The following is a 23,084-nucleotide window of genomic DNA, read 5'->3' on the forward strand; positions in this document are numbered from 1 at the left end:
TAAAGAAATTAAAGAAATAAAAAAAAAAACAAACAAAAAAAATCAATATTAAATAAATCACAGATAAAAAAAATGCAAAACTTAATAAAACCGCAAACGCATCATTTAATCCGGTATCAACAGATTTTTTGTGACGCATTCACATGCATAATTGTGATTTCACTCATCGAACACACTCACCCAATTTCTTCTTCTCCAGTTACTTTGAGTAAAGCAACGAAAAAAAATATTGAAAAATATAATTCCAATAAAAATGACAAAATCAAAAAGTCTGGTCTGAAGCCCCACCACCCATAACTAAAATGGTTTGTTTTTGATTTCGAATGAAGTCACTCACTCACTTAACTCCATACATATTAGCACGGGCTCTTCAAACTCAGCCAAATGTGTCTCTATGAAACTAAAATAGTCAATGTTTTTATTAGGTTTTTTTCTTTTTTTTTTAATTTTGCGAAAACATTTTGTTTTGGTTTCAATATAACCTGAAATATTAAACTTAATATGAAAGTTTGTGTGTTTGTGCTCTGCTGCTAGTCAAACGACGTCTATATTTGGTGAATATTATTCACTATGGTTAAACTATAGTTAAACCTGAAACGGCCTTGTGTGGTGTACATACATACATATGTGTGTTTAGTATGGGGTGAATACACTTCACTCTCGCATAACGGTCAGTTCTCTTATAATTATATATTTCCCAATCATATACAATTATAATGTAAATTTACAACTTCGAGATAGATTGGAGAAATCTTTGAGTGTAAACAAGAGTTAAAATTTTTGCAAATTTCGTTAAACCAGGCTTAAGTGTACTTAAATTCATACAAGACTGGTTAATTATGGCATGAGCTCTGTTCATATCTATCTATCTCCATCTGTCCGTCTGTCTGTCATTAATACTTTTAACTGTTTGTTATTGTTGACTCTTTGTCTTTTTATTAATATTTCTATATTTTTTGATTTGTTTTCAAGTTTCAAGTCTTTATTTATTTGACTTCATTTATGGCTTAAAAGAAACCGTTAAGAACGATTAAAAATAATAAATATTGTTTTATACATTAACTTCATAATTGATTTAATGTCAATAATTATTTCCTTTATTAATAAAATTATCATTTTTATTATTGATTTTCGTAGTAAAAAAAGCTCGCTTACATAAATTACAAGTTAAATATGGATTTCTGGGGAATTTTTAATATTTACTCCGGTTATGGTAGCATGTAGTAGAGGTTCTCAGAAGTGCAATTATTAACTAAGTAAAGGTAGGACAAATGCTTGAGAATTACGACATTTATACATTTTATATATCTGAAAAAAGGCACTATTCTATAGAAAGCTCTTTCGATAAGAAACTTTTCTACACGAAAACTGTTTTCCTGGTGAAGATTTTTTATACGAACACCATTCTTTATTTTCTTCCTTCTTACTATTATTCTTCTATATGAAAATTGTCTTCCTGGAGAAGATTTTCTATAGGAAAATTATCTTCCTGCAGAGTTTTCTATACGATAACTATCTTCCTTAAGAAGATACTTATCTATACGAAAACAATCTTTCTTGGAATGATACTTTTCTATACGAAAATGTTCCTGGAACAAAAATTTTTCTTTACGAAAACTGTTTTCCTGGTAAATACACTTTTCTATAGGAGAAGACATATCTTTCTCGAGAAACACTTTTCTATACGAAATCTGTCTTCTTGAAGATAACATCTATAAAAGAAGACACATCTCTATGGAGAAATCTGTCATCCTGGAGAAGATAATTTTCAATACAAAAACCGCCTTCTCCAGGAAGAATGTTTTCTTATAGAAAAGTGTCTTCCTTGAAAAAGCGCTTATTTATAGAAAAACAGTCTTCCTTAAGAAGACACATTCCTATAGGAAAGCTATCTTCCTTAAGACACTTTTCTATCTCCTTTAAGAAGACACTTTTGCTGGTTTCGTTGAACAAATAATTTTCTATACAAAAACTATCTTCCTTAAGAAGATACTTTTCTATAGGAAAACTGTTTTCTTTTCAAGACATTTGTAGAAAGAAAATATTCCTTCTTGTTAACACATTTTTCTATAGAACACATGTCTTCTTGTTAAGACATTTTTCTATAGATAACATGTCTTTTTGTCAAGACATTTTTCTATAGAAAAACTTTCTTCTTATCATGGCTCTTTTCTATAGAAAAACTGTCTTCTGGTTAAAACATCTTTCTTCTTGTCATGTTACTTTTATGCAAAGTAACTCTTTTCTTATTAAGACATTTTTCTATAGAAAAACTGTCTCTTTGTCATGGCACTTTTCTATAGAATAACTTTCTTCTAATTAAGACATTTTTCTATAGAAAATACAAGAAGATAGATATTTTCTATAGAATAACTCGCTTCTTATTAAGAAACTTTTCTATAGAAAAACTATTTTCTTGTAAAGAAACTTTTCCACATAAAAACTGTCTTATTATCAGGGAACTTTTTCTACAGCAAAACTTTCTTCTTCTCATGACTATTTTGTATAGAAAAACCTTCTTCTTGTCAAGACATTTTGCTATAGAAAAATTGTCTTCTCGTCAAAACATTTTTCATTTTAATTTTGCTATAGAAAAACTTTCTTCTTGTCAAGACATTTTTCTACAGAAAAACGTTCTTCTTGTTATGATATTTTTCTGCAGAAAAGCTGTTTTCTTCTCAAGATATTTTTTTTTACAGAAAAGTTGTCTTCTTGTCAAAACAATTTTCTATAGTAAAAATTACTTCTTTTCTAGAAACGTTTCTATAGAAAAACTGCTTTCTTATCAAGAAACTTTTATAAAGAAAATCTGTCTTCTTGTCAAATCATTTTTTAAAAGAAAAACTTTCTTCTTTTGAAGACATTTTTCTATAGAAGAACTGACTTCTTTTCAAGACATTTTTCTATAGAAAAACTGTCTTCTTGGCAAGATATTTTTCTATAGAAAAACTGTCTTCATGTCAAGACTTTTTCCTATAGAAAACCTATCTTCTTGTCAATAATTTTTTTTTTTTTGGAAAAACTGCCTTCTTGTCAAGACATTTTTCTATAGAAAAACAGACTTCTTGTCAAGACATTTTTTATAGAAAAACAGATTTCTTGTCAATTCATTGTCTTCATGTCAAGACATTTTTCTATAGCAAAACAGTCTTCATGTCAAGACATTTTCCTATAGAAAAACTGGCTTCATGTCAAGACAGTTTTCTATAGAAAAACTGTTTTCTTTTCAAGTAATTTTTCTAAAGAAAAACTGTCGTCTTGTCTAGACATTTTTCTATAGATAAACTATATTCTTGTCAAGACAGAAAAACTGTCTTGCTTTTCTTTAGAAAAACTGTCTTTCTGTCAAGACATTTTTCATTAGAAAAAACTGTTTTGCTTTCAAGACATTTTTCTTTAGAAAAACTTCCTGTCAAGACATTTTTTTAGAAGAACTATCTTCTTGTGAAGAAACTTTTCTGCAGAAAAACTACCTTCATGACTAGACACTCGCCTATAGAAAACTGTCATTGATGCAAGACACTATTCTATAGAATAACAAAATACTTTTATATAGAAAATGATAAGATACTTTGCAACAGAAATACTTTCTACTAGCAAGTTTTTGGACAAGACTCTTTTCTATATAAAAACGGCTTTCTGAAAAATATACATTTCTATCAAAAGTCTTTTCTGCTAACTTTTGAATTTTGAATATTTCAGAATTTCTAATTTATTTGCCGAAGTTTTGTAATAGAATCCATTGAAATCTAATAAAATTTTGTTTAAAAGTTTCTCATTAAATCAAATTGCTTTCATTTTAAAACAATTTTATTCTAAATTCACAAAAAACAGAACTAAATCTAAAAAAAACCATACTATTAACAATTTTAAATCATAAATTAAAACTCAAGTACCAGTAATAACCTCAATCATGATAAAAAAAATCAAGAATTATTGTTGTTTTTACCTTAACACAAGTACCGTAAAGTGCCTACTTAGAATCCAAGTCAGTAGTAGTTACTGCTGCTCTATAAACAACTCTTCTGCGCCCTTTTTAATATGATATGACTCTAGGTGTCTATATATATGACTGTATGTCTGTTTATTTCTCATACTCTTTTACACATGTGATTTACAATTCAATTTCTTTATGCTTGAATACGTGATTGTATTGATGATAAGTTTTTTTTTTTTTTGTATTTTTACAATTTCAATCTTTTTGAATTTAATTTAATTTTTATTTCATTTTTGTTTTCTATAAAACTGCCACTAGATTTCTGCGCTTATATTTACTCGTATTTGCTGTGGCAGTTTAATTAATGAATGAACTGCCGCTGCTGCTGTTTGCTATATCTGTTTGAGGCATACTTGTTCGCACATTATAGCTACTACCAACTCCAGTTCAGTGCAAGTTTTCACCAATACCGCCAACAGTTAATATTTGCTATTTGCTTTTTGGTATTTATTTATTAGTCAAAGTATTTTTTTGGGTTGGGTCTTATGCTTTAGTTGTTGATCTCTTTTTACTAGTTTTTTTCTTTTAACCTCCCCACCCAAAATGTATATAGGACAACCAAGCAAAAGATGTTGAAAGCTTTTACTGCTTATAAAAAAGCTTTCCCATTACTTATGGGTTACAAATAAAGTGAATGGAAGCAAATGACTGTCTTCAGATCCTTTCAATCCAATTTTGATTCTCAAATACTTACACAGAGGAAAAAGGAAATATACACGCCTGGTACCAAATTGACACCAAAGATGTTGACAACGCAACGTACCAGGCGTATATATTTCTTTTTCCCTCTGTGTAGAGTTGAGAGAGTTTTATTTCGATTCATTTTCAAACGTCTGATATTTAGGAAACAGTTTAATCTCAAACCTTTCTCAAATGTTTAATATTCTTTTTGAAGAAGTTGCTGCTTAAATATTTCCCTAATCTCAGTTAAATTGCTCACTTGGTCTTTATACCTGAACGTATATCTTCTGAACTCAAGTAAAAAGGTTCTTTATTGGTGTTAAATTAATACAATTTTTTTCATTTCATTTTATCATTCTACTATAGCCACCGCTCTATCGTATATAACCATAGATTAGCATGGTAAAAGTGTGTTTACAATTTGCACTTTATAGAATACAAATTGTTAGTTGGCCAGCAAAAATAAAACTGAAAAAAATCCAAATAAACCCAAGAATCGTATAATTAATGTGTGAAATAGAATGTTTGATATCGTATGAAAACTATACACAAGTATTTAATACGGGAAGACAATGTTGTACAAAGTCGATTAAATCTATAAGTAAATAGTTAAAATAGTAATTTAGCAAGAGTATAGAAAAAAAACTTGTTTTAAAAATCCATTTTAATTTGAAAAAAATCATTTAAAATGTAACAAGACATTATAGCCTTGTAAATTTAATTACAAATTCGTGCTCTTTTTTTTCTAAATAATAAATATTACCACTTTTTTCGATTTTAAACAACTTTTACTAGTTTCAATAATAAGAATATTGAAACTTAAATATATCCGGTGGAATTGTTGTTTTTTGTTAATTTAAAATTTGCAGGTGGAGTTAGGGAGCTACAAAGATATGTTAGACTAAATTCTTAACTAAAGAGACCTAACTATAGCTATAGACTATAGACAAGACAATAGTCCAGACTATAATCTAGTCTATAGTTCAGTCTATATTCCTGACTAGAGTCTAGTCTATAGTCCAGACTACTGTCTACACTATAGTCTAGTCTTTAGTCCAGACTATAGTTTATTCTATTGTCCGCATTATAGTCCAGTCCACATTATAGTCTAGTCTTTAGTTCTCACTATAGTCTAATTATAGTTTAGTCTAAAGTCCACATGATAGTCTAGTCTTTAGTCCCGACTATAGTTTAGTTTACAGTCCACACTATAGTCTAGTCCAATATAGACTAGTCTATACTCCATATTATAGTCCAGACTGTAATCAACTCTACAGTCAACTCTCTAGTCTGGTCCATACTTCAGACTATAGTCTAGTCAGGGTATAGACCTGACTATATTCCGTACAGTTTATAGACCAGTCTATAGTAGAGACTATAGTCCAGTCTATAGCACAGACTATAGTAAAGTCTATAGTGTAGATTAGTCCAGTCTATAGTCCAGACAAAAGTCCGGTCTATAGTCCATACGATATAGTCCAGTTTATAGTCCAAATTATAGTCCAGACTATCGTTCAGTCTATATTCCAGACTTTAATCCAGTCTATAGTCTAGACTATATTCCAGATTATAGTCCAGTTTATAGTCCAGACTATATCCAGTTTATAGTTCAGACTAAAGTCCGGTCTTTAGTCAAGACTATAGTCCGGTCTACAGTCCAGACTCTAGTTCAGTTTATAGTCCAGACTGTTATAGTCCAGACTATATTCCATATTATAGTCCAGTTTATAGTCCAGACTTTATCCAGTTTAGAGTCCAGTTTATAGTTCAGACTAAAGTCCGGTCTAGACTATAGTCCACTCTATAGTTCAGACTATAGTCCAGATTATTATCCAATCTATAGTCCAGACTATAGTACAGTTTATAGTAAAGATTATAGTCTAGACTATAGTGCAGTCTATAGTGCAGACTATAATCCGGTCTTCAGTCCAGACTATAGTCCCGTCTATAATCCAGACTCTAGTTCAGTTTATAGTCCAGACTATAGTCCCTATAATCCAGACTATAGTCCAGACTATAGTCCCGTCTATAATCCAGACTCTAGTTCAGTTTATAGTCCAGATTATAGTCCAGACTATAGTCCAGATTATAGTCCAGACTATAGTCCAGACTATAATCCAATCTATAGTCCAGACTATAGAACAGTTTATAGTAAAGATTATAGTCTAGACTATAGTGCAGTATATAGTCCAGACTTTAATCCATTTTATAGTTCAGAATAAAATGCGGTCTTCAGTCCAGACTATAGTCCCGTCTATAGTCCAGACTCTAGTCCAGATTATAGTCCAGATTATAGTCCAGACTATAGTCCAGACTATAGTCCACAATATAGTTCAGTCTATAGTCCAGACTTTAGTCCAGCCCGGTCTATAGTCCAGTTTATAGTACACACGATGATTTTATAGTCTATAGTCCAGATTATTGTCTAGTCTGTAATATAGTTTATAGTCCATACTGTAGTCCAGAATATATAATGCTTTTGTGAAGATTTTTAAATCAGTATTTCTTATTTTTACCAAAAAAATGTGTTTTCTAAAAAAAAATATTTAAATTTTCTCTAGCTAAAACATTAATTAAAAAAATCCCTCATATCCGTTACTTTTTCCATTGTTGTTATTTTTGGAAAAACCTTTGAAAACTTTAAACGTTCCCCTTCATAAAATTCAATATCTCACTGACAATAAAAGATTTAATATTTTCCTTTTATCAATAAATTGAAAAATATAAAACCAAACAAATCATAATTGTTTCTTTATGTTGTTTTTTTTTTTGTATTCGTTGCAGATTTGAGCACTTGAAATATTGGATACGTAACCCCTTCTCCGAAAAAAGACAGAAAAAAAAAACTAAACGGAACGAAAGAAATAATTGCAATTTGCATATTCATCTGTTAACATTTAGCATTTTCATAGTTGCTGCAGTTTATAATTTAAACCGAAAAAATGCTTGAGTGCACAGCTGCATAAAAGTTTAAAAAAAGCAACAACAACAAAAAATTAAAGAAAAATAATCATAAATAAAAGAAAAGCAACTACAATAAACAAATAATAACAAAACACATGTACTGGTAAGAAGAAAAAAAGCTAAAAAAAAAACAAAAAAAGAGTGCAACCACCAAGTAAATGGTATCTGGTATTGTGTTTCTGTTTTTGTTGTTTTATTGCTCTCATTATTATTGTTATTGTTGTGTTAACCCCAAAACTCCCCTTTTTAACAGACTACCATACAACAAAGCCAAACTAAACAGAGAATAAAAGCAAAAAATAAACTGTCTCACTTTACAATAATAAATAGCAAGAGCCAAAACAACAACTTCAAATACAAAAACACAAACAGAGTAGTTGTAAACCACCAGGCCAACAGCAGCTAACAGACACACCAGCAGCAGTCATTCATTAACAACTGCAGCAGAATCACAATCAGAAGCAGTTCTCCACAATTTACAAAACAGAATTGAAAACCAAAAAAAAACTACAACAAACATTACAAGAATATTTACATAAAGATTATGTAAAAATACAACGACAACTATACAAGAACAATACAAATAAACAACAACTAAAACAACCAGGCAAAATTAGAGAGATAAAACAAAAAACAAAGAATACAACTAAAAACCAAAAAAAAAAAAAATAATTAATACAACAAACATGTAAAAATGAAGTAAACTTTAGAGTTTTTGTGTAATTTTTTTCGTTTTTCTCGCCATTTTAGTTACAAGTAATAGGAAAAACTGCAACACAACAACAACAAATATTTACTCAACAGCAGCCCAGTAGTGGTGTTGTTTTAGCCACTTTAAAGAAAACTGGGATCGAAACAACCGATCAACAAAACAAACAATACATTCCTGGAATTAAAGTATTTATATTGTTTATTTAATACATTTTAAGCCGAAATTAACAAAAAAGAAAAAACGAAAGAAACAACAAAAAAGACAAAGTCGACTTAAAAGGTGAGTAAGTTTAAGTGTAAACAATGAGATAATAAGTATTTTTTTTTAAACATCAAACCGAATGAAAAGGGAAGTGGAGGCAAGTTCAACAAATGTTTATTATAGGTCTGGGTAGTTCATATTTATAGTCCAGCGTATAAACTATGGTCCAGGCTATAGACTATCTATAGTCCAGACTATAGACTATCTATAGTCCAGACTATAGACTATCTATAGTTCAGACTATAGACTATCTTTAGTCCAGAATTATAGACTATCTATGGTGCAGAGTGTAGACTAGCTATAGTCCAGAGTATAGACTATCTATAGTCCAGAGTATAGACTATCTATAGTCCAGACTATAGACTATCTATAGTCCAGACAATAGACTATCTGTAGTTCTGACAATATATAGTCCAGACTATAGACTAACTTTTGCTCAGACTATGACTACATATAGTCCAGACTATAGACTATCTATAGTCCAGACTATGACTACCTATAGTCCCGACTATAGACTATCTATAGTCCAGACTATAGACTACCTATAGCCCAGACTATAGACTATCTATAGTCCAGACTACAGACTATCTATAGACTAGACTATAGACTATCAATAGTCCAGACTATTGGCTACCTATAGTTCAGACTATAGTCTATCTGTAGTAAAGACTATCTATAATCCAGACTATAGACTACCTATAGTCCAGACCATAGACTATCTATAGTCCAGACTATCGACTATCTATAGTCCAGACTATAAACTATCTATAGTACGGAATATAGACTATCTATAGTACAGAATATAGACTATCTATAGTCCAGACTATAGTTTATCTATAGTCCAGACTATAGTCTATCTTTAATCCAGACTGTAGACTATCCAGACAATAGATTATCTGTAGTTCAGACTATATATAATCCAGACTATAGACTAACTATAGTCCAGACTATGACTATCTATAGTCCAGACTATAGATAGTCTTCAAGTCTATAATCAATAGATCTGTAGTCCAGACTATTCAATATCTATAATCAATACTATGAATACCTATAGTCCAGACTGTAGACTATTTATAATCCAGACTATAGACTATACATAGTCCTGACTATAGACTATCTATAGTCCAGACTATTGACTACCTATAGCCCAGACTATTGTCTATCTGTAGTCCGGACTATCTATAACCCAGACTATAGACTACCTATAGTCCAGACTATAGACTATCTATAGTCCAGACTATAGACTATCTATAGTCCAGACTATAGACTATCTGTAGTCCAGATTATAGTCTATCTATAGTCCAGACAATAGACTATCTGTAGTTCAGACTATATATAATCCAGACTATAGACTAACTGTAGTCCAGACTATAGACTAACTATAGTCCAGACTATAGACTAAATATAGTCCAAACAATAACTATCTATAGTTCAGACTATGACTATCTATAGTCCAGGCTATAGATAGTCTTCAAGTTTATGATCTATAGATCTGCAGTCCGGACTATTCAATATCTATAGTCAATACTATGAATACCTATAGTCCAGACTATAGACTATTTATATTCCAGACTATAGACTATTTATAGTCCAGACTATAGACTGTTTATAGTCCAGACTATAGACTGTTTATAGTCCAGACTATAGACTGTTTATAGTCCAGACTATAGACTATCTATAGTCCTGACTATAAACTATCTATAGTCCTGACTATAAACTATCTATAGTCCAGACTATAGACTATCTATAGTCCAGACTATAGTCTATTTATAGTCCAGACAATACTCTATCTGTAGTTCAGACTTTATATAGTTCAGACTATAGACTAACTATAGTTCAGACTATGACTACCTGTAGTCCATACTTTAGACTATCTATAGTCCAGACTATGACTACCAATAGTCCAGACTATAGACTATAGATTATCTATAGTCCAGGCTATGACTACCAATAGTCCAGACTATAGACTATCTATAGTCCAGACTATAGACTATCTATAGTCCAGACTATGACTACCAATAGTCCAGACTATAGATTATCTATAGTCCAGGCTATTACTATATATAGTCCAGATTATAGACTATCTATAGTCCAGACTATATACTATCTATAGTCCAGGCTGTTGATGATCTGCAGTCCAGACTATAGATTATATATAATCCAGACTATAGACTCTATATATCGGACAATGTAGAATGTACAAGCTTTGAAAATAGCAACATTTTCTTCGTAGCGAAAGTTTTATTTATGCATGTTTATATGTATGTATGTACTAACAATTTTTTTGGCGACAGTTTGTCTCCAAAAGAAACTGATTAAATTGAATGACACGTCCATAATTTTATGGGATTAAAAAAAGTGAAGTTTACGTTTTATATATACGAGAAAGCATGACCATGAAAACTACAGAGAATTTATTTTAGTCACAGAATATAAAAAGCAAAAAAGAGCATGGAAAAATAAATAATTAATTTAAACAAGAGTTGGTTGTAATGTTACGGGAAGAAAGTTATAAAGAAAAGTTATTAAAAAAATTAATGACTATTGATTATGACACGTGTAAACTATGATTTTCGAACATTTATGTAAACTACCCATAGTGCACGATTTAATTGAAACTTAATTAAAACTTTATTTGTTTAAACTTCAAACCACATTTCCGACTAATTTCCTTTTCTGTAATTAATCTTTTTCAATACCATTCTTTGTCACATTAAGTCAATTTTTTAGTTTAAGATACATTTTTATTGTTGCAAGTTTCAATAACAATAAACAGCTAATAATAATGCCCCAACCAACCTTTAAGCACCTTGCACAGCATTAACATATTGTGGGAAAAATTCCGCAACACCAACATTATTGCAAGAAATCTGAAAAAAAAAATCACATAATTAACATATAAAAAATAATTACAATTTAAATAATGCAACTAGACTTTGATCAGAAAACCCACTTGCTTTTGAATTAAATAGTTTATAATTATGACCAACAAATTCATAATAAGTTGTCATTTTCAATGGGGATTAGAAAAATTATGATTTCTTAAGAATCTGGTTTCTGCAGAGGGGAAAACTACGACTGTCATATCACTTGATTTTAATTAATTAAAAGTGTTTTGAATTGAAGAAACAAGACTAAAATAGATAGTCTATAGTGTGGACTATGGATTGTCTTGAAATATTTATATATATATAAATAGTTTATAGTCCTGACTATAGATACCCTATAGCCTGGGCTATAGATAGTATATAGTATGGACTACAGACAGTCTGTGGACTATAGATAGTCTATAGTCTGGACTATACAATATCTATAGTCTGGACTATACGATATCTATAGTCTGGACTATAGATAGTCTATAGCCTGGACTATAGATAGTCTATAGCCTGGACTATAGATAGTCTATAGCCTGGACTATAGGTAGTCTATAGTGTGGACTATAGATTGTCTTTAGTCTGGTCTATAGATAGTTTATAGTCCTGACTATAGATACTCTATAGTTTGGGCTATAGGTAGTCTATAGTCAGGACTATAGATAGTCTAAAGTCTAAACTATAGATAGTCTATAGTCTGGACTATAGATAGTCTATAGATAGTCTATAGTCTGGACTATAGATAGTCTATAGTCTGGACTATAGATAGTCTATAGTCCGGACTATAGATAGTCTATAGTCTGGACTATATATAGTCTATAGTCTGGACTATTGATAGTCTATAGTCTGGACTATTGATAGTCTATAGTCTAGACTATGGATAGTCTATAGTCTGGACTATAGTTAGTCTATAGTCTAAACTATAGATAGTCTATAGTCTGGATTATGGATAGTCTATAGTCTGGACTATAGTTAGTCTATAGTCTGGACTGCAGTTACTCTATAGCCTGGACTATAGATTGTCTCTAGTCTTCACTATTGATAGTTACAGTCTTGACTACAGATAGTCTATAGTCTGGGCTATATATAGTATATAGCCTGGATTACAGACAGTCTACAGTGTGGACTATAGATAATCTATAGTTTGGACTATTGGTAGTCTATAGTCTGGACTATTGATGTTCTATAGTTTGGACTATAGATAGTATATAGTTTGACCTATAGATAGTCTGTAGTTTGAACTATAGATAGTCTACAGTTTGAACTATTGATAGTCTATAGTTTGGATTATAGATAGTTTATAGTTTGAACTACAGATAGTCTATAGTTTGAACTATTCGTAGTCTATGGTTTGGACTATAGATAGTCTATAGTCTGTACTATAAATAGAAAAATGCTGTTGTCCATTTTCTTGCAAAAAATGTATATTCTTGTTTCAGAATGAGATTCAATTTCCTTAAATAAATATTATCTCATAATTGTCTTTCGTTTTATTACTTTCCCACATTAAAGAGTTCATTTTGTTGGCATCCCACTGTGTTTTAAATTTACAACAAATAACCATCCATCTACTAAATAACAAATTTGCTACAAGCGAACCACGACTGAACCAACTACAGCCACGAAGCAAAACAAAAAACAGAATAACCCGTCCGATTTAATGTTAAACATGTTTAACATCATAAAAATAAATTAGACAAGAAAACAGTTTGTTAAGATTTATTAATAATTATGATGGTAACAACAAGACTAGAACAACAACAACAACAGCAGCAGCAGCAACAAGAACGTCATCAGCAGCAACTGACAACTACAATGACAGCAATAGCAACAGAAACCTACATTTTTATTTAGCTGCTGCTTGTTGTTCTTGTTTTTGTTTCTGGTTCAAAAGAACCAAAAGACTCGTAATAAGAACTTGTAAGAGGATTTTTTGTAGCACAATTTTGCTGTTGTTGTTGTAGTTGTTTTCTATTTCGTTTTTAGGATGGGTGAAATTGTTTATGTATGGTGGTCAGTATTATGGGTTTAAAAGAGCATTTGTAACAGGGATGTCTTCTTAAGAATTTGTCATTTTCTAAAACATGAAAATATATTGTTTTGAAAAAGATAAACAAGTCAATTTTCTAAAAGTTTCTCAAAGGAACTTTTCCCATAATGCAGCGACTAGAGACCCTAACTTAGCCAAAATTATATGTTTTAGATTTTGTTCTAATAGTTTTAACTTTAAAGTGTTATATTTAATACTACTGTAATAGTTTACATCATAATTCGTTACAGCTTTAAATATTTATTTCATATTTAAAATATTTTTTTAGTTTTTTGTTTTTGTTTTCTATGCTAAATATAAAATGACAACAAATTGTCTAGAAGTATAAATATAAAAACTGGGTAAAGTGCTTTTTCAATTTGTTTTACTTAAACGCACTTGACTGTTGCACTAAAAATAGTTTTAAATTCAAGAAAAACTAATAATAAAAATAGGAACACGACTATTTTGAAACTTGTTTACGTTAAATGCTGAAAAGGAAAAAAGTATATGAAGAGTATTAGAATAGAATTAGAACATAAACTAGAACAGAACTAGAACAGAACTAGAACAGAACTAGAACAGAACTAGAACAGAACTAGAACGGAACTAGAACAGAACTAGAACGGAACTAGAACTAGAACAGAACTAGAACAGAACTAGAACGGAACTAGAACAGAACTAGAACAGAACTAGGACAGAACTAGAACAGAACTAGAACAGAACCAGAAGAGAATTAGAACAGAACTAGAACAGAACTAGAACAGAACCAGAAGAGAACTAGAAACAGAATTAGAACAGAACTAGAACAGAACTAGAACAGAACTAGAACAGAACTAGAACAGAACTAGAACAGAACTAGAAAAGAACTAGAAAAGAACTAGAACAGAACTAGAACAGAACTAGAACAGAACTAGAACAGAACTAGAACAGAACTAGAACAGAACTAGAACAGAACTAGAACAGAACTAGAACAGAACTAGAACAGAACTAGAACTAGAACTGAACTAGAACAGAACTAGAACAGAACTAGAACAGAACTAGAACAGAACTAGAACAGAACTAGAACAGAACTAGAACAGAACTAGAACAGAACTAGAACAGAACTAGAACAGAACTAGAACAGAACTAGAACAGAACTAGAACAGAACTAGAACAGAACTAGAACAGAAATAGAACAGAACTAGAACTAGAACTAGAACTGAACTAGAACTGAACTAGAACAGAACTACAACAGAACTAGAACAGAACTAGAACAGAACTAGAACAGAACTAGAACAGAACTAGAACAGAACTAGAACAGAACTAGAACAGAACTAGAACAGAACTAGAACAGAACTAGAACAGAACTAGAACAGAACTAGAACAGAACTAGAACAGAACTAGAACAGAACTAGAACAGAACTAGAACAGAACTAGAACAGAACTAGAACTAGAACTGAACTAGAACAGAACTAGAACAAAACTAGAACAGAACTAGAACTAGAACAGAAACTAGAACAGAACTAGAACAGAACTAGAACAGAAACTAGAACAGAACTAGAACAAAACTAGAACAGAACTAGAACAGAACTAGAACAGAACTAGAACAGAACTAGAACAGAACTAGAACAGAACTAGAACAGAACTAGAACAGAACTAGAACAGAACTATAGAACAGAACTAGAACAGAACTAGAACAGAACTAGAACAGAACTAGAACAGAACTAGAACAGAACTAAACAGAACTAGAACAGAACTAGAACAGAACAAGAACAGAACTAGAACAGAACTAGAACATACTAAACAGAACTAGAACAGAACTAGAACAGAACTAGAACAGAACTAGACAGAACTAGAACAGAACTAGAACAGAACTAGAACAGAACTAGAACAGAACTAGAACAGAACTAGAACAGAACTAGAACAGAACTAGAACAGAACTAGAACAGAACTAGAACAGAACTAGAACAGAACTAGAACAGAACTAGAACAGAACTAGAACAGAACTAGAACAGAACTAGAACAGAACTAGAACAGAACTGAACAGAACTAGAACAGAACTAGAACACTAACAGAACTAGACAGAACTAGAACAGAACTAGAACGAACTAGAACAGACTAGAACAAGAACTAGAACAGAACTAGAACAAACTAGAACAGAACAGAACTAGAACAGAACTAGAACAGAACTAGAACAGAACTAGAACAGAACTAGAACAGAACTAGAACGAACTAGAACAGAACTAGAACAGAACTAGAACAGAACTAGAACAGAACTAGAACAGAACTAGAAACAGAACTAGAACAGAACAGAACAGAAACTAGAACTAGAACAGACTAGAACAGAACTAGAACAGGAACTAGAACAGAACTAGAACAGAACTAGAACAGAACTAGAACAGAACTAGAACAGAACTAGAACAGAACTAGAACAGAACTAGAACAGAACTAGAACAGAACTAGAACAGAACTAGAACAGAACTAGAACAGAACTAGAAACAGAACTAGAACAGAACTAGAACAGAACTAGAACAGAACTAGAACAGAACAGAACAGAACTAGAACAGAACCTAGAACAGAACTAGAAAACTAGAACAGAACTAGAGACGAAACTAGAACAGAACTAGAACAGAACTAGAAACAGAACTAGAAACAGAACTAGGAACAGAACTAGATACAGAACTAGAACAGAACCTAGAACAGAACTAGAACAGAACTTAGAACAGAACTAGAACAGAACTAGAACAGAACTAGAACAGAACTAGAACAGAACTAGAACAGAACTAGAAACAGAACTTAGAACAGAACTAGACTAACTACAGAACTAGACAACAGAACACTAGAACCAGACACACCTGAGAACAGAACTACGAACTAGACAGAACTAGAACAGGCTAAGAACAGAACTAGAACAGAAACTAGACAGAACATAGAACAGAAACTAAGAACGAGAATTCGAGCAGACCTAGGAAATCTGAGAGTAATATAACTATACTAAGGTTCTCTCATTATTAATAAACTCCAATTTAACTGTTTAAATGACCATTTATATAAATGGCAGGATGAACATTGAAATAGTGTAATTAACAAAATTTTTCCCACATATTTCTCCATTAATCTTTCATTAAACAGTTAGCACAACTTTGACACAACTACTTACATGTATGTATTCTACTAATATATAATCTCAACTACATATTTGTCAAACGTTTGTAACGTCTATATTTTTAATTTTGACTTTTTATCTTTAGGGCTTATCTTTTTTGTGTAATTGTCTTGCTTATCTAAATAAATATAAAAAAATGCTATAAATAAAAAACCTCTAACAAATTTGTCATTTAATTTCTCTGGCATTTACTTACATACCAGGTTTTCTCTGCTCTTCTCACACTTTTTTAACTCATTGCTTTAGACCTAAAGATAAGATAAAGATTTTTATTAAAAGAAATAATATACAAACAACATTTCTGTTGGATTCTATATTTAATTCAACAATTTGTAAAAATTAAAACAACTTTTAGTCTTGTTTAAATTATTCATTATGCGACCACTGCAGTTTTTTTTAAAAGTAAAATAAAATTAATTTAAATTTATTTATAAAAAAACGAGCAAAGTTTATTGTAAACAAATTCTAATTAATTGAAATAATAAATTTATTAATCAGTGCCAAAAGATCATTTGAATGAGAAAAAACGAGATTTCTAATCTGTCTGCCTTAGAAAGTGTTTAATTTGGTTGATAACCGACAGAAAACCCCCCAAACTGATATAAAAAAAAAAATTCAATAAAAAATTAATTTAAAGTATTAAGTTGTTATCATTTATTTTAGTATTAATTACTTGTCATTTAGTAATTGTTGATTTAATTAGTGAATATTAAAGTGAAATATTTACGTATTTGTGTGATGAAATAAGTTGTTTCAAATAGCAACCCATTTGAAACGTGAATAACGATTATTTAATCACTTTTAAATATGAACTTTTTTGAATTATCAAGTTTTAAGTTGTAAAGTTTTGTTTGTTCGCGATAAAAAAATCTCGATCTATATGTATAAACCTGAAATGTAAGTTGTTTTCTAAGAAATTTTTTTTACATTACATATCATGATTTCGCAGTATAAATTTATCGATTAGGGCCAATCTTTAGGTGAAAGATTAGCGATTAAATTAAAATTAATCCTCGAAAGATGTTTTTGAGTACTCAATTAGTTAATTTTGTTTGCAAGTTTAAGCGCCCAATGGAGGTGGTTTAATCTTAAGCACGAAATGCAAAAGTGTAAACAGCTGATGCAAAAAAATTAATAAAATTTTTATAAATATAAACATTAAAATGTTCTATTTATTGATTAGTATAAATTATGGACACTTCAAAATACAGTTTTTTGTTTTTAATTTAAGTTTTCATTAATTTTCATATTAAATTTACAATTGTCTTCTTCTTTTTTATAAAACATGCATTGTTTTGATAACAAACAGTGACATTTTCTGTTGTTTTGTATGGCAAACACTGCGTAGTTTGATCTTGTACTCAAAAACATCAAAGGGGATTAACATAAGATTAAATTTATTTTTAGATTAACTAATCTGATTATTAATTGGCTTTTGATTACCATCTCAAAAACCCGCTCTTAGAGGTTAATAAACTCTTAAACAATTGCGGTCCCAATTTGATCTTGCTTGGTAATCAGAACTTGAACTAGATGTAAATCAAAAGTGAACTAGAAGTAAATCAAAAGTGAACTAGATGTGAATCAAAAGTGAACTAGAACTGAACTAGAACTGAACTAGAACTGAACTAGAACTGAACTAGAACTGAACTGAACTGAACTGGAACTGAACTAGAACTGAACTAAAAGTGAACTAGAAGTGAACTAGAAGTGAACTAGAACTGAACTAGAACGGAACTAGAACTGAATTAGAACAGAACTAGAACTGAACTAGAACTGAACGAGAACTGAACTAGAAATGAACTAGAACTGAACTAGAACTGAAACTAGAGCTGAACTAGAACTGAACTAGAACTGAACTAGAACTGAACTAGAACTGAACTAGAACTGAACTAGAACTGAACTAGAACTGAACTAGAACTGAACTAAAACTGAAGTAAAACTGAACTAGAACTGAACTAGAACTGAACTAGAACTGAACTAGAACTGAACTAAACTGAACTAGAACTGAACTAGAACTGAACTAGAACTGAACTAGAACTGAACTAGAACTGAACTAGAACTGAACTAGAACTGAACTAGAACTGAACTAGAACTGAACTAGAACTGAACTAGAACTGAACTAGAACTGAACTAGAACTGAACTAGAACTGAACTAGAACTGAACTAGAACTGAACTAGAACTGAACTAGAACTGAACTAGAACTGAACTAGAACTGAACTAGAACTGAACTAGAACTGAACTAGAACTGAACTAGAACTGAACTAGAACTGAACTAGAACTGAACTAGAACTGAACTAGAACTGAACTAGAACTGAACTAGAACTGAACTAGAACTGAACTAGAACTGAACTAGAACTGAACTAGAACTGAACTAGAACTGAACTAGAAACTGAACTAGAACTGAACTAGAACTGAACTAGAACTGAACTAGAACTGAACTAGAACTGAACTAGAACTGAACTAGAACTGAACTAGAACTGAACTAGAACTGAACTAGAACTGAACTAGAACTGAACTAGAACTGAACTAGAACTGAACTAGAACTGAACTAGAACTGAACTAGAACTGAACTAGAACTAAACTAGAACTGAACTAGAACTGAACTAGAACTGAACTAGAACTGAACTAAACTGAATTAGAACTGAACTAGAACTGAACTAGAACTGAACTAGAACTGAACTAGAACTGAACTAGAACTGAACTAGAACTGAACTAGAACTGAACTAGAACTGAACTAGAACTGAACTAGAACTGAACTAGAACTGAACTAGAACTGAACTAGAACTGAACTAGAACTGAACTAGAACTGAACTAGAACTGAACTAGAACTGAACTAGAACTGAACTAGAACTGAACTAGAACTGAACTAGAACTGAACTAGAACTGAACTAGAACTGAACTAGAACTGAACTAGAACTGAACTAGAACTGAACTAGAACTGAACTAGAACTGAACTAGAACTGAACTAGAACTGAACTAGAACTGAACTAGAACTGAAAACTAGAACTGAACTAGAACTGAACTAGAACTGAACTAGAACTGAACTAGAACTGAACTAGAACTGAACTAGAACTGAACTAGAACTGAACTAGAACTGAACTAGAACTGAACTAGAACTGAACTAGAACTGAACTAGAACTGAACTAGAACTGAACTAGAACTGAACTAGAACTGAACTAGAACTGAACTAGAACTGAACTAGAACTGAACTAGAACTGAACTAGAACTGAACTAGAACTGAACTAGAACTGAACTAGATTTGAACTAGAACTGAACTAGAACTGAACTAGAACTGAACTAGAACTGTAGAGAACTGAACTAGAAATGAACTAGAACTGAACTAGAACTGAACTAGAGCTGAACTAGAACTGAACTAGAACTGAACTAGAACTGAACTAGAACTGAACTAGAACTGAACTAGAACTGAACTAGAACTGAACTAGAACTGAACTAGAACTGAACTAGAACTGAACTAGAACTGAACTAGAACTGAACTAGAACTGAACTAGAACTGAACTAGAACTGAACTAGAACTGATCTAGAACTGAACTAGAACTGAACTAGAACTAAACTAGAACTGAACTAGAACTGAACTAGAACTGAACTAGAACTGAACTAGAACTGAACTAGAACTGAACTAGAACTGAACTAGAACTGAACTAGAACTGAACTAGAACTGAACTAGAACTGATCTAGAACTGATCTAGAACTGAACTAGAACGCTAGAACTGAACTAGAACTGAACTAGAACTACTAGAACTGAAACTAGAACTGAACTAGAACTGAACTAGAACTGAACTAGAACTGAACTAGAACTGAAATAGAACTGAAATAGAACTGAAATAGAACTGAACTAGAACTGAACTAGAACTGAACTAGAACTAAACTAGAACTGAACTAGAACTGAACTGAACTAGAACTAAACTGAAATAAAACAAAATTACAATCCAATTTCTCCGATATTTAAAATTTAGCAGATGGATTTCTATTATTTAAAGAAAAGTAATAACACTTTCAGTTTTAAGCCAGTTTATCGGTACAGTTACATCTCTATACTAATTATCGATATGTATTTGTTTACAAACATTTTACACTTTCTCATCATATGTTTTTTAATAATATTTTGTTTGGTTTAAATTTCACACTTGTTTTTTACTTTCTTTTGTTAGTGTGTTTCTTCTTTTTTTATTTATTTTTCTTCACATTTTGTTGTGCTTCAATTTCGCTGATTAGTTGTTCTTGTTGTAATTATTTTGTTAAAAGTAAAACATTTTCTTTAAAATCAATTTCATGTTAAACGATAACAAAAAAAGAAATAATAGCAATAAATATAAAAAAACAATAACAAAATATATTTTGTATTAATTGTCATGAAATAGATATTTGTATCGTGATTGTTTTCGCACACTCTTTACACCTTCGTTTGGGGTATATAAAGCAGTGAACGGCATAAAGAGATTATGACGAATACATTGATAAAATTTCGAAATTGGAAAGCTTTTGAAAGCAAATATTCTGTCGATGTTTGTGCAATGATATTTATGTTGTGTACAATAGGCTCAGTATATAGTTTTGAATCCTCTTGCCTATCTGTGCTGACGTCTGTTATGTAGTGAGTGTCATAAAATGTTATTGACATTAGTTTTCTTTTAAATTGGTATATTTTCTGAAATGGTAGGATTAGTTTGAAAGTTGATTGGTAACACAATTGAAGCTAATACTTCTATTATTGTTTAAATGAAAAAAAATCAATTATTAATTTTAATATTTGTAATGCAATCTGTACAAGTGGGCATTGATAGGCAAACTACCACAATAATGGTTGGTTGTAAAATCAGTAGAAATCTATGTATTCTAATAACTGAACAGAGAGTTTTATCTTTTAAATACGCTAAAGATCAATTTCAGATGGACTCACAATTAAGCATTCACATGATCGATGCCCATGACTGTTATAAACGTAGTGTATACATATTTTCTAACAATAATTTCCTCCAAAACAAATTTCAAAATGTCATCCATATGACAATTATTCCCCAAAAGGGTGCTCATATAACGATCTACTCCCACCCATATGTAATGTATCAATCACTTTTGTCGTCTTTATTTTCCAACCTAAAGAACTGATTGTAAATGTACTTGTGTCTACTAAACAATTGCGTTTGTATGGTTTGTCATATAAAACAAAATTTATACTCGTATGTATTTATTATTTTACGTCTTTTCTTTATTCATTTCAAAGTATTGCTCTACTTTAGACGCTTTTTTTCGCTGACAAAAACTAACAAGAAAATTGTACTGATTTGGTGTAATATAAAAGAACAGAAAAGATAATCAGAGCATTTGCAACGTGTTGAAAAATACAAATTATCGTATGAAAACGTTTTGATTGTAGGCAAATAAAACATTTATTTGAAACGGATTTAAACAATAGTGTTAAAGGGAAATTTAAATTGTTTGTATTTTCATCTTTCTTTAAAGAATTGTGGCAAGGTTCTTCAAAAAATATTTCAAAATGGTAAGACAAGTTTAGGGGTATGAAAAAAATGTTAGTGATAAAAATAATAAAATTTTAAAGTGAATCATACATATTTAATTTGTTAAAGCTCTAAACTTGACTGAAATAAAACTGAAGTAGAACTGAACTAAAACTAACTAGAACTGAACTAGAACTGAACTAGAACTGAACTGGAACTGAACTAGAACTGAACTAGAACTGAACTAGAACTGAACTAGAACTGAACTAGAACTGAGTAGAACTGAACTAGAACTGAACTAGAACTGAACTAGAACTGAAACTAGAACTGAACTGAACTATAACTGAACTATAACTGAACTAGAACTGAACTAGAACTGAACTAGAACTGAACTAGAACTGAACTAGAACTGAACTAGAAACTGAACTAGAACTGACTAGAACTGACTAGAACTGAACTAGAACTAGAACTGAACTAGAACTGAACTAGAACTGAACTAGAACTGAACTAGAACTGAACTAGAACTGAACTAGAACTGAACTAGAACTGAACTAGAACTGAACTAGAACTGAACTAGAACTGAACTAGAACTGAACTAGAACTGAACTAGAACTGAACTAGAACTGAACTAGAACTGAAGAACTGAACTAGAACTGAACTAGAACTGAACTAGAACTGAATTAGAACTGAACTAGAACTGAACTAGAACTGAACTAGAACTGAACTAGAACTGAACTAGAACTGAACTAGAACTGAACTAGAACTGAACTAGAACTGAACTAGAACTGAACTAAAACTGAACTAGAACTGAACTAGAATTGAACTAGAACTGAACTAGAACTGAACTAGAACTGAACTAGAACTGAACTAGAACTGAACTAGAACTGAACTAGAACTGAACTAGAACTGAACTAGAACTGAACTAGAACTGAACTAGA

At 31.0% G+C, this 23,084-nt stretch overlaps 1 pseudogene; it reads left to right on the plus strand.

Annotated features, from left to right (window-relative positions):
* Positions 1–7,780: 7,780 nt before the first annotated feature.
* LOC119611584 overlaps positions 7,781–23,084 on the plus strand; it is a 55,222-nt pseudogene continuing 39,918 nt past the window's right edge.

This window comes from Lucilia sericata, unplaced genomic scaffold (genome assembly GCF_015586225.1).
Source record: "Lucilia sericata isolate MDLA Ls3-8-SP2 unplaced genomic scaffold, ASM1558622v1 Contig001486F_arrow, whole genome shotgun sequence".
In the NCBI taxonomy this organism is placed as follows: domain Eukaryota; kingdom Metazoa; phylum Arthropoda; class Insecta; order Diptera; family Calliphoridae; genus Lucilia; species Lucilia sericata.